Raw genomic sequence first — 15,235 nt, forward strand, 5'->3', positions numbered from 1 at the left:
CATTTGTCGTCGCCGTTATCTTTGCAAACAACCACGCAGCGACGACAACGACGACACGCAGTGTCCGTTAAGAAAATAACCAACAAGAACAACAATAGAATATCATCTATACATGTATAACAAAAAATAATTAACGAATTTCTCTTTTCCATCGATGGATAATATACCCAATTATAATTGTATATTTATAATTTATATACACATAATATATACTCAAATAAAAACCAGCGCCCGTCTACGGTGTACTGTACCACTGTAATTGTAATTGTATGTAATCGTTATTCAAAACAAAAATATTTGTCATCTAAATAAAATAATATAATTACAATATAAAGAAGAAACCATTACGGTAAGGACTGAGACTGAGGGTGAGAAGAGTTGGTAAACTCGTATATTATCAGTGGCAAGGCAATATAAAATTTAAAGTGTATTTTTATATTTACAATGTAAATATTACATATGTAATTTTTACATAGGTATCTATAGTAATCTTAAGAAAATGTTTAATTTGCAACGCTATTAGCATTGAGCGAGGGCTAGCATTATGTGATGACCAGACACACAGGTTACTAAAAGTATTTTATTATTATATTTTGTAACGTAATAAAAAGTAAATACTGCACAAATAAAATACGTTACTTCTACCATAAAAAATCATACTGTGTAACTCGAAATAAATAATTTTTGAGTTACTTCACAACTAATATTCTGACAAAAATTAATTATCATAACATTTTTGGAAGCAAAACTGTTATTTGTAAGCAATTCTGCCTTTTCGTTTATATCAATGGGTTGTAGTGCTACTCACTTAGTAAGAACAAAGCTATATTCTTTCTACTAATTATTATGGGTTTGTACTTAGTACTTGTTTGAGAAATAACATATTATAACGACCTACGTAAACGTAACGGTGTCGTATTTAACGAAAAAGTGATAATTAATTCATTAACGAATTATATGGTTTAAAATTATATGTGATCACTACATGCAATATACGTACAAAGTACATTATATACTACACAGTTCGCGGAACTCGTGTTTATACACTTCAATATACTATATTGTTGCTACTCTACGTAAAGACTATATATACCAGGCTGTTATAAGCTCAACGAATTCGTGATCGACAAAAAAAACTACGTATTCATTTGTTTGTCTTGTACGAACACACAAAATAAAACTAGAATTGAATCAATACTATACACGCCACGATGATTGACAAGTGTATGACTCGAAGGTCAGACACGACATTAGCATATTATATTATTTTTGGGACAATGGCGTGGCGGCGGTGGCCACACGCGCACATTCGCTTAAATTACGATGCATTTGGACTAGATATATTATAATTTATAATAATATATTATAGCAGGTATGCTCGATGTGTTCTAATGAAATAATTTAAACGAGTTGTAATTATTGTAACGAGGGCGCCTGCAGCAGGTGCAGGTAGGTTGATAGCTTACATTTCAATGATATTTTATATAGGACTCCAGCAGGTATATATTATAATTATAACAATACGTTTCCTAAAGTACCTTAATAACGGCAGGTGACAGTGGACGCGAACTTTAAATGCTTGGAAAAAAAAAATAAAAAAAAATTCAAAGACAGAATAACTTGATAGAGAGAGACGGTGGCATAATTACTCAGAGTTTTTTTTACGAGGACAGCGATGGGCGGTTTTGACAGACATCGAAAAAGAGGACACGGATTTTCGGCCTATGATCGTCGTGTGCGTGTAACGGAAGTCCGCGAAATCGTGTCGAACAATATTGTATTATAATATTTATATATATTTAGTCGAAATAGTGTACGGACACGTCATCCCGTCATCGTGCGATGTCGATGGAACGTATTTAAAGCAAAAACGGCACATAATCTATCAAAAATAATTAATATACAAATATATAGTCAATATTCTACGCGTGTAAGTATACAATGAAAACCTCGACCGATAAAAAAACAGGGGAAATACTAATTAATTCTAGCTAGGTATATGAGAAAACTGTTATATTATTATTGCGATGATGTCGAACAGGTGTAAAAATAAAAAAATATAAACTGAAAGCGGCAGTACTGTTCATCGTCTGAGCGGCGGGCGTTGAAATCGCGGTCCGTGTCACCGCCGCCGGACGAACGGGACCGCTTGGTGAAATTACAATGAATTTCCGCCGGGAATAAAATTGCGATGTTCCGGCACCGCCGTTTCTGCGCTCCGATTGATTTTCCCGCGAAAATGAGTGGGTCATGTCGTTTCGCGCTTGTAAATGATTTCCGATTAACAACCCAACACACAACAATGCCCGCGCACGCGCACATCGCACGCACATTATCTACAAATTGTATGGTGATTATTGTTTGTGTTTCGAACGAGAAAATTCATCAGCTGTCACGGTGCTTGGTGGCGGTGTTGCATCGCATATACACCTGCAAAAGTCGCGGTCGAATCGAAACTGTGTCAAGACGAAAATAACGGCAGGCGGGAAGCTTTGGTTGTTATGCGTTTTATATTGTTATTATTATTATATGGTACGCACGAATGGTTTTCGTTCGGTTTTTCACGCACGCAAGCATGTGTACATCAAGGTGAATCCTAACTGTGGCAAACACGCCAACATCCGGTCGCACTCCACCATGGAGGTACGTGGTACATTATATTGCAGTACACAATATAAACATAGACATCACTCGTAATTCGTACACAGTAGCCGGAATATTAAATCCAACAAGAGAGTGTCCGTTGGCTTTTTTGCAATTAATTACATTTTAAGCTCAACGTTTAAGCATTTCCGTATCGTAAAATATTTAAATTAAAATATCGTAAGAAATTTACCCCGCATATGGACATTATGTTCTCGGCTTTAAGCTAGATAGTAAATCGAATCGCTCTATACCTATATACATACGCATAATAATGACACAATGTTGGTTCTGCTGAACACAAATTTACCAAGTTGAGAGAGAGAAAACAAAAAGCGAGTTGACGGCTGACATCTCTTACTATTGATAATTTTTTGTTAATTAATATATTAAAATATATCTACCCATAATAACCATTTTTAAGCTCCAAAATAACTTTGATTGATGAAAATGTTGTCTACGTATACATATCATATAAGTGATTTATATATTTTATGAGCTACTACATGTATGAAGTAGTAATTATGCAGTATACGAACTTAGTAATGTCCTACTATGCAGTAACTTATATACTTCGTCTACTGCAGTCGAGTGTATTATATACTCGTGTAATTTTCATATTTTTTATTCAACGACTAGCAATCCACATTTTTCCAAAATAAATATTCACATGATTCATTATTTACCGTTTTTTTGTTTTTATTTTGCGGCTCTTAAAAGCATTACTTGCAAGTATAATGTGGAAATAGAAATTTAGATTAAACACAATTTTTATCGTAAACGAGTGTCATTAATTTATATTTTAAGTCACAAGGTATTACATAACATATTATAACAGGTATATAGGTACTTATTTATTTTACTACACATGAAATACATAAAAGCCTTTGTTAGCAACGTGCATAATATGTAATTTATACTTGCGGTGCACAATATATTCTAATAAAATTGAGGTTACCAATAAAATTTGTTTTTAATCATTAAACAACTATTATTATTATTTTTAAACAAATTCGATAAATAAATGTAATGTCTTTTTGTAAATGTGTTTTGTAAAAATAAAGAATTACATTGCCATCAAAACATATTTAAGAATAAATAAAAAACAATTAACACAAGCATTTAAAAATATTAGAAATACAATAAGATAAACGCAGACTTCGGCATGTTTGGGGCAATTGATCACTTTTATATTATGCTTTATTATAATAAATAATGATATTTTAAAATGTGTTTATATTAACTATTATAGGTAATACAGTAGTAGAATGAATAAAAAATACACATTTTTTACGACATACTGGAGAAAATATAATTATAAGCATTTTAAACTTACTAGTATTTTGTAGAAAGTAATAATCAACTATATGTATACAAAAATGAACTTTTTTATAGTGTTCACTGTTCATAAACTTACTCATATAGTCATATGTAAAATAAAATTTGTATTAAAGATTTTTCTTGTCATTTTAACTCGGATATTTCAACATATGTATTCATTAAGATCTTAACCAAAACGTATTTAAATAATATTAAGCAATTTTAACAAAATTAACGTTAAGAGGTGCAAGGTGAAAAAAAATATCTTCAATATTGTACGTTAACGATTGCAGTTAAAACTGTGTTTACCAAAGTGCATCAATTTATCTTTTCCAAAAACGACTGTTCAAAATATTATCAACTGAATACAGAAAGCGACAATGTGAAAAAAAATCTTTTATATCCATTATTTGTTGTAAGGCGGCAGCGTCTAGTACATTTATATTAGAACAGAGTTGTAAAAACGTAAAATAATGATATCGTGCGTAGACCTCAGTTCGGTGACAATATCATTAGAGAAGATCAATTATTTTCTAATTTGTTATATTTACGCTTCTCTTCTCACACCCTCAACACTGACTATACCACACTACCACGCTACCGACTCTGTTTAATAACTCATTAAGTCGTGTCCGAAAACAGTCACCGCGGCCTGTAACCGTGTGATTTATGCGCAAATCTCAGACTACACGTTTTGTCGTTTTGTAACACATCGTCCGTGTTAAATGTGCGTAATGATGACATGTACAAGTCGTGGGATGATAAAAAACATTATACCCATCATATAATGTAATAATATTATGTGAGCTTTAATAATTCTATGATAAACATATTATAATAAGGTACCTATATATTATGTATAAGTATGTATTTTTCAAACGAAATTGTCTGAATTCTGTCGTTGACACTTTCTTAATTATATACGACATTTCTTTTCCTAGACAATTCAGAGATAGGTATAATATACGTTATAATAAATATAATATTTTTTTTATGAAATCCAGGTGTATAATATCCTATTACAAAGCTATAACATAATTAAAATACTTGGAATATAGTTAAAAATACGCGAGAGATAAAATTATTACTATTGTATAATGTATAATATAGAGTTGTTCGGCTTTTAAACGGTGACTATTTAACGCTAAGCTGGGATGAATAGAAAATAAAAAAACAGCAATGCACGCGAAATTTTCGAGTTGCAAAAACGTTGACCTGACGAGACGTATAAGAAACCGGGTGGACTACTTCAAGGTTTGGATGTTCTATGGTACACACAACACAAATAGGATCATTTCATGCCATATAGTGCAAATATACTTACTAGCACATCAATAAAGACAAATTGAATGCAGTTTAAGGTCTCATATATTAAAAGGATTCGTATATTAAGAGAACGTGATACTCGATCACATATTTGCTGTCACCGTGTGTCTAATAAGTAATAACTAACAAGCAATAAAATAAAATCAAAATTTAGCAACTAGATTAAAATATTATAGAGCTTAAACATCTATCATAAAATTTGAAGAGGAGAATACTTTTGAAATAATGGCATATCATTTTATTTAAATATTGTTTACAATCAAGGAGTCCTGCATTTTAAGCTTTCTTACACTATACGTTAGTTGTATACCTATAAAAATTCCGGTTAATACAGTAACTACTCGTACTTCAACAATATTGAACAAAATTTTATAAAAAGGGTGAGACATTTCTTACAAAATGCACTATTCTGCAGATGTGTTACTAATCTTTTAGACTCTACACTCTAGTGTTAAACTAGACCACGCTTTTTGATTTTGTGTAATCTTGTTAAGCTAGCCGTTAATCAAAAAGAAACAATATATATAATATACAGGTGCGTATCAATCAATGTACAAAATATGTTCATTTGATATTATAAACACACTAACGTAAACTGTCAAACAAGTTACACGAGTCCTCATGACAAGTAGTACTTATAATAAAGATGCATGATGCGAGTTTGTTTTCTTTTAACTTTTATTTTTAAATACCATGAAGGAAAAAATTATTTTGATGAATATACGAAAGTGTATGTAGTTTAGGCATATTCAAATCTAGTACAAAATAAAAATAAAAATAATAATATAATAATCTAATACCTGCTTATGTAACGATTGAGAGGGATAGAAATCGGTCTCAAACACTGCTCACGAAAATATTCATTTAAATCTATATAATTTAGGATACCTTATATTATAGTAAAATGAAGAAAAAATAATGTGAATTATTTTTAAATTATGTTGTTGAGAAATATACCTAACATACAGTAATTCAATTTTCCATAATAGTCCTAACTACACAAATTGTACACGTTGTTACAAGTTATATTCTGTATGTTTACGAACATAAACATAGACATGACAATATAAACTCCGAAATTAAATTAAGTAGTTAAACGGTAGATTCTAAAAACCATTGTTCAGAGACTCGACGAGTATTGTAAATAAAATAATTGTGATTTTCAAAGTAAACAAAAAACTAATAATAATTTATTGTCAATACCAAAATATTCTTTCAACAGAAAACAAATAACTATAATAAGGATCTCAAATTTCACACGGCGTTAAATGCTAAAATAATTGTCATGAGTTCAATGGAACAAAACGTACGTTTTGTTTTATATACGTGATCCAAATAGATACTACCTAATTTTGTTAAAAAGTTATTTTATGCTTAATATTTTTATTTCATAGAGCCTTATAAGATATTACTACGCATTCACTCAGTCAGCACGTTTTCGTCACGTTCTAATACATTTTTATAAAAAAAAAACCTTTAAAACAATCTATAAATTTTTAATACACCATTATTCGGAACATTTACTCAGAAAAAGTTTCAAGGGCCTTTCCTGAACAATTAAAACATGGAATTTTAATTAACTCGATTTTACACCAATATGCCCGACGACATACACAACGAATATAACATGTCACCTTTGGGCTTTGACCAAAAACCAAGCTCATCGCTTTACGAATAAAAGTCATTAATGCTGTCGATTACAACGTGATTGTGGCACAAAATCATGGAACACAATAGAAGGCTCACTAACTTAACGACACACCAAAATAGCACAAAAAAAAAACAACAAACATCCGAAACATTAATAATATCTGTTTGGATAGGTACACTCGCACGAATTATATACTGAGTATACAGTATGTACTCTATATAATACATAAACCAGGCAACCCCTCCAGAAACGTAATATTCTTAATGATTATAATTCGTGTTAGGAAAAAACTCAATAATAACCCATGATTAATGTGTACAGGTGAAGATTGTAGCTAAAATTTATAAATTATAAATTTCGATAATGTCTGGTCCAGGTATCAACTTACAACAGTGATGACTCACTTGCTAGACACTCAAACATGACTTTCAAATTAATTATTTTTTACACTCACTCAATTCTTGAATACGAAAAATACTATAAAATAGTTACAAAATATATATTTTATGATTAATAAATAACATTTTTAAACAAAGTGTATTTATGAACTTCAGTATATTTATAGTAGTATAATATTTATTTAAATTAACATTAATTACTTAATAATTTTAGATCATACTAGAGTATATTGAAAAATGCATCGAGTGTATTATATTTTATATTTATTGAAATTCACCTGCAGTTCTTAATTATAATCCTTTTACTATATAGTCATAGACAAACTGTAACTACTCTAAAAAAATACACTAATAAATGTATAGCTACGATTATTAATATATCTACCTTGATATTTTTCATGAAAATCAACAAGCCTGACTACGTATTAAGGGCATTTAGAACAACTTAACTAAACTAATTCTATCAGACACCTAAAAGGAATTGGCGCAGGGTCTAGACTTTACCTCCATTAAAATTGGCTGAATGTAAAAAGTGCCACCAGTACGCGTATTCCCTACCATTTTTAAATTTTTTTTTATTACCTTACTTACTACTATGGTATCAGGTATCTATAGTACCTATGATAAAAATATCTTTGCTATAAAAATATGTCGTATAATGTATAGTGAAATTGTCGTCAAGTTAGACGATAATATGTCTCACGTATATGATCTCACCAATCTATTAAGCAATCGATATTTTGGATGCCAATATGTATTATAACACAGATCAGGTTTCAACATGTATCTAATTACTGATAACTGGAATTCTTCTTCTATGGGTTGATGACCATGAACTTGTATATTTATTCACTAGGGTAAAACCATAAAATCAATCTCTTTAGCCGTATAAAAAAACTAACTATTAATCAATATTATTATTAAAATATAACAATAATAAAAATACGTAAAAATAAAAATATAATTGAATAATTGTTCTGGTGTAATGTTTTAAGAATAACAAAGTTCATTACGATTTCATCATTGTTTTTGGAAATACATGTTACAGAATCACAAAGTCTGCATAAAGATATTCACAAGGTATAGTATAAAATATGATACAAAAAACATCGTAATTAGCTTACATTTTATACAAAAACATGCGAATTGTTTTACAATTAGATTCATAAAATACAGCCAAATTTCATTTCAATAATATTAGCACTTTAATGGTATGTAACACCTTTTCGTAACTTCCTGTACTGGGTATAACTTAAAAAAATAACACCTTCATCAAATTAAGTGACACATACCTATATTAAGAATGCGTTAATAAATTAATATTCAAGTCAAGTATAAATTATCAACATTATACATTTAGAGGTGAAACTGTCCATATTATATTAAATTCAAGCATTTAAATTAATATTCTATAATTGTATATAATATATAATCATTATGTTGATCACGATATTGGTGTATAAATCCTCACAGCTCATCGCAATAATGAGTTTTTTTTCTCAAAATATTTAGTTGAAAATCAAATCTTAGGCCCCATTTGACCTATTTTAAATAATATAGCATAAAATATATTACATAGGTACTATATCTGCAACGTCAGCTACCTTTTTTAAAAAATAAAAAAAATAAAAGAAAAACAATCGCCATAAAAAGTGACTAGCGTGATATTTTAAATTATGTAGGTTAAAATATATATTATACTTTCTAGATTAAAAAAAAAATATATTTTTGACAATACTTGTTCAATCAATACCAATTATACAAGCGTATGTTATATTATGTTAAAAAAAAAGAAATTTGGCTTTGTTTTACTTCTACATTTTCGATAGTATCAGATCCATAAACAAACGGCATGTTTAAATATACAAAATAATAAAAATATAAAAAAAAACCCGTCCAATATAATATATCATACATATTTTATTGCAGTCGTGTGTTGCACCACTTTCTACATGAGATTTTCAAATTAGATTTTAATATTTTATGATTCAACAGCAATTGCCCCTTGACCAGCCGACGACGTGTAATAATTCTTATGTGCAAAAAATAATAACCATTATATGTTGTTTATGTACGTACGCATCTGTATCCGGATCAGGTGTCTAAGAAACTATAGCTACTGAATCACATTCAGCGTGTGTACACATAAAATAATATTATGCGCGGTAGACACCAGATATTTAACTCGTATATAAAAATTAATTTCACAAATGTAATTTAGTACCAGACGGTTTAATGAATCGGTTTGATATATATATTTCACATGTATGTAATCCTTGCGCGGAGTTAATTAAAAAAAAACAACATACAGGTTAGTATTCACAGGGTATTTCTCAATTATCCGACTTCAAAACTCTTATAAAAAACTCAATTTAAAGGAAGCATACGTCTTAAATTGTTGGTTAAGACCCTATAGTTATAACTCAACCGTTTTGCGCAAGTGAGATCTAGTCAAACTTAATTTTTTTATTTTTTCGATAACAATAATACGACTAAATAAAAGACGATATTGAGCACTGCAGTCAAAGCTCTAATCTCTGTATGGTGTAAATTTGGTTTCTTAAAATCTCAAGTATATAATAAATGAAACCTTAATTTTCGGTTTTTTTTTGTGTTAAACCTTTATCATGTATATTATTTTAATTATACGCAACAACTTTATTTATGGTACAATAGTGAATAGGACGACTATTGTAAGCTACTTTAAATTATTATTTAAAAATGTTTGAGTTTTTCTTAAATTTACTTTTATAGAATATAATAAAAACAGGTATGGGACATCCCTTGAGTACAAGACGTCTGTTATGACATTCCGAGACAATAACGCCGTCTGCTATCGGGTTTTAATCGATCTCAAGGTACAAGAACAGTGTTTATGTGTTTTCAGGGAGTATCATTTTATGAATCAGTAAACGACCGTATTACTAAACATCTTAATAGATGTGTAATGTGTATAATCATCAATACAAAAATGATAACGATTTTAACGAGTATAACGAACAACGTTTAAATTACAAGCAAAATGCATTAGAAGGTTATTTATACACCTATATATACCTGCAGAATACATTTCATACGAGGACCTCATGTTATAGCTCTTATAAACGTATAATGAATAACGCAAATCACATTGAACGATCAGTCTTGCACAAAAATGAAATCTATAACAAATAGTTTACTTACATAGGTAAGTTATACCGGTAGAATAAGTGGACTTCTTATTTAATACAATTGTATTGTTAAACAAACCTTTGGATATAACTTCTTAACGATATAACATGACAACATAATGGTTAAGCGAAATATTTACCAAATATTTTTCCAAGTATTACCTATACAATAAACACTAAAATGGCCGTTGTTTTTCTAAGTAACTTCTATAACATTACATTATAGGTACCTACGTTCCGTCTATTATTCATAATTCACAAATTTCGTTATTGCAGTTGTTACACATTATTTGTACAAAGTAAAAATTAAATAATAATACAAAATCAACGATATAATAAAAAAAACTTAAATGTTTCAAATTATATTTTGGAGGCCAAATGTCCGTACACTGGTACATGCACATGGACAGTAATATGTATAGCAGCATTATAAGGCTTACAAGAATATATATGAAAGACATACCTTGAAAACAGCAGTATTGTGATATTATTCGTGCACTGTGTTATACACCACCATTATACTATGAGCTGTGGCCATTAATTGACGTTTAAATAACAGAGACCGATGGTGCCTTTGATCGAACGGAGGAAGAGGCGGCAGAATAATACGCACCACAAACGAGAATAACAAGTGCGATCGAGATGGAATTCAAAAACACCAGTTGAATAACGGTTACACACAATACGACTAATGGAGAAATATCAACAGAATAATATGTCCGGATGAAAAGCGCCGCAAAAAAAGCCTAGGTGCGATATTACTTAGTATACCTATGTCCTATAATATATTGTATTGCGACGACGATGACGACGACGACGCGACCGCGGCGGGCGTTACGACTATGACGATAGCTCGCTGACTGATGATGAGCTCCTCGACGTCGACACACGCACACACGGTTTCGCCTTTGCCTCCGCCGCCGTAAACCACTTCCACAAGCACACTCTATATATATAACACAATAATAATATACGGCCGCCTACACCGGCGCGACTCAGCAGTCGGTACATCGTCGTCGCTACTGATGACAACTATGACAGTGGTCATTAACACTCAACGATTTATAATACATAAATTTATATATGGGTCGAGAGCAGTTGTTCAAAAAATGACGAGGGCCCGGGCCGAAGGATGGTGCCGTCAAATTTATTGCAAACATGCAATTTTCAAAAATCATATTATAACATTTTATTTTTGTTTTTAGGAGGGTTATATTATTTAGAAATATTTTTTTTTAATCTATACCGCAGCTTACAAGTACGTGATAATGAGTAGAGCTATAATTATCACTATCAAATGATCAGAAACCAAATCTCAAAGAAAAATATCTAAATTCTCAGTACGAATAAACACAATCAACGATCCTAATAAGTAATAACATGGACATGAAAAATAAATTATGGAATAAAGTTTTTTACTTTTTTATAACTGTTATTACTCCAGCTATTATCAAGTATAAGAAAGCTTTATAATTAGACTACTTAGGCGGTCAGATAGTTAGTTCAGTAACTATTATTAGTAAATTTAAAATTGTTATATAACTACTATACTCCGCTAAAATAAGTATCTAAAAATTCCACACGGCTCTTTCAAAGTTATACACATAAAATGTTTGGATTTCCTTTCATATACGAACCATTAAATACAACAGTGTGTTAGGTACCATATTATAGTGTACCTACTTAATGAATGTCTTGGAAATTTGTTATAAATTGTGTAAGTATTAAATTATTCATTTTTTTCGGACTACTGCCAGCCACCGTTAAAATATATTATATTTGCAAGCCCGTAATCAACCGATTATAACACGTTAAAAGGGGCAGTTCAAAAAATGGAGAGGTGGGAATAATACAAATCTTCTACTCCGGGAATAGATTTTAGCACGGCCAAATGAACTGTAGTACTAAAACCTGCTAGTTCCACTAGCGTAAGGAGTTTTGAGAAACGATACACACCGATCACAGTCGACAATTTTTCATTTTTCATCGGCTCGCACAACTACTTTGTGTGTCTGTGACGTCAATAGTCAACTGATTATAAATGTAATAAACTTATAACCATCCTTACAGGCATATTATGTTAAAATATATTGCATTATTGCTGTATTAAATAACTTTAAAAAATTAATAAAATTGATCACCGTATTAAAGTAAGTACATATTTATTTATGGAAAACAAAGAATATTCTATAAAAACCAACAATTTGAGTACATTACAATATGGTGATTCGCTAATTTAGACTGTAAAGCAATGTTATAAAACCAAAATAAATTTGTGAAAAATTCACATAAGAAAATAATAATGCGAATTTTCTTAAATATGATAGAGTTGGGTAGTATACAATAATTTAATATGAAATAACGATTTTTAAATCCCTCATTTTCCCATGTTTTTACTACCTAGTTTTTGTTCACATCAAATACAATCATACAATTAATAAAATGTTATAATATAGATACCTAATTACAAATATACATAATACACATATTATGAACATGGATTTTATACCTAGCTGTTATGTAATATTTTTTAGTTTCTTACAATTCTAATATGTATTGTATTAATACAATTATTAATATAAGAATCCAAATTTCGTGGTTGATTTTTGCAATAATTTATTCAGTATTTATTTACTGGTAAGAAAACTCACAAGATAATACTAAATAAGACAGAAGTTAAAATAAATATTAGTAACATATGAAGATAATATAAACTATAAACTATTGAACAGTGAGTACATTTTATATAAATGCAGTATGATTAAATTAAACGTAAATATAATATAAATACTGTTTTTACTGCTTCATTCATGTTAATCTTAGATTAAATATAAAAATAATTGTAATTTATAATACAAATTACAAATTAAAGTTTAAAAGATAATGTTATTTTTATGTTTAGATAAATTAAATATTTTTAACGATCATAAAATTAATATAAAAAGTAAATACATATTATAAAAAAATAGTAAGACATAACTATGCTAATAGCTCACGAGTACACAACATATCAGATTACACTATTTGATAAAAACGATTAACAGCAGCACATACCTATAATATAATATTATAAAATTAGCTAAACACGTATGTTAATAGAAAATGTATACTTAATTTATTATTCAAACAATTTTTTTTTTATTATAACTGATAAGTACAAATACCTTTTGTACTACAAAATTAGGTTAATTACTAAGATAAAATGTACAGTAAGTCAGTAATAATAAAGTACATACTTATATTTTACCAGATTTTTAAACTTTATATAGAATAATAATAATAATAATAATCGTTTCATGTTCTATAATTCAATTACAATTATATAAATGATACCTAGTCATCATGTTTTCAGTCATTCATAGTCTGACAAAATAACAATAAAATTATACTGCACAGCCCAAATCAAGATAACTAACCAATTATTAATGTTTAATCATTATAGATCTAATAAGTAATAATACGTTTTGAATGCTGATACCTATATTATACTGTTGTATACTTGTATGTATAATCTTATAACATCGAGAAAAATGTAATTTCTTATAAATAAAACTAGGTGCCAATACATAACATGATATGATTGATATGATATACATAACATAAATAATTCCTGTACAAACCAAGACGATACAACCGAAATTATCGTTTAAAAAATGGACTCGACGAAAAAATACCGTAAACGGATTTAATTAATGTATTTCCGGTTTATAAAAAATTTAACTAAGTACTTGTAGAGTTATGCGTCTAGCGTAGTTAAAATAGTAGGTAGTTAATACAATCGATACAATCTATACTCTATAGTTACTATAAAATATCAATTATTAAAACAATAAATCTTAAAAAATTTCAATGTCAGCGAAACTGTAGTAATATACTATACGTTTGATGAAATAACATCTAATTGAAGAGAAGAGAGAGGCGAGTTTTGCATTTAAAACTGAATTGAATTGCCTAACCGGCTAAACGCCACCCAAGGCTCTTCATCAGTCTATGCCAGCGGCGACGGAATGGACACAAATAACAACAACGTGTACACTGTGTTAATGTACAATAGTTGTATAGTGTAAACTCGCATTGAGAATTGGGCTTTGGGCTTTGACATTGGAGATACTTCCCCTCCCCACGAGTCATACACCAAAACATACCGTTCGCGGTCGGTTTGCGGGTGTGGTCACAATTACGGTTAATCGAAGGGAATAATTGTAACCCATTCGCGGAGAAGGCACGTGACCTGCCGGTGGAATTGTTACTAATTGAAGACGGTCTACAGTGGATATTTTATTTAGTACTATAAACTATAATAGTAGTTTAATAAAATACAATATTATATAGTGCCTAGTCTGAGTGTTGGGTACTGTACAACATGTACATCATGTTCCCGTAAGGTTATGTCACGTACCTTTAATAAAGTGGCACACTGGCACGAATATATTTTTTTTCTACACCACCTCATCATAATTACACGACCGCTCGACCGCATGTCTGAGTATCCAACGGCTAAGTATTAAGACAGCAATGAGGTTTAGATAAACAAAAGTTGTTTTTAAACAAAGTAAAAACTTCGTGAAATTATAATATGACGTTAGAGGTTTAATAAACCAAAACACTCGATACTCACAGCAATTGCTAGGCCCATGGAAGAAAAATGTTGAGGTGACTAGGGGTTTTAAAAAGATATCGGAAAAATAAGCAAAATTATAACAACTAACGACAACGCTTAACAGTTA

At 29.9% G+C, this 15,235-nt stretch overlaps 1 protein-coding gene across 8 annotated transcripts in view; it reads right to left on the reverse strand.

Moving 5' to 3' along the window:
• The window catches only part of LOC111036784 (rho GTPase-activating protein 21-B), a 43,789-nt gene extending 32,422 nt beyond the window's left edge, over positions 1-11,367 (reverse strand). For 4 of the 8 annotated variants that reach the window (XM_022318965.1, XM_022318964.1, XM_022318963.1 and 1 more), the window contains exon 1: positions 10,972-11,364. The gene's annotated coding sequence lies outside the window, so the exon portion shown is untranslated. Of the gene's footprint in view, positions 1-10,971 lie in introns of all 8 variants that reach the window. The other 4 variants (XM_022318967.1, XM_022318966.1, XM_022318962.1 and 1 more) reach the window with 2 other exon arrangements.
• Between the last annotated feature and the right edge of the window lie 3,868 nt (positions 11,368-15,235).

Source organism: Myzus persicae, unplaced genomic scaffold (assembly GCF_001856785.1).
Source record: "Myzus persicae strain clone G006 unplaced genomic scaffold, MPER_G0061.0, whole genome shotgun sequence".
Taxonomy (NCBI): Eukaryota; Metazoa; Arthropoda; class Insecta; order Hemiptera; family Aphididae; genus Myzus; species Myzus persicae.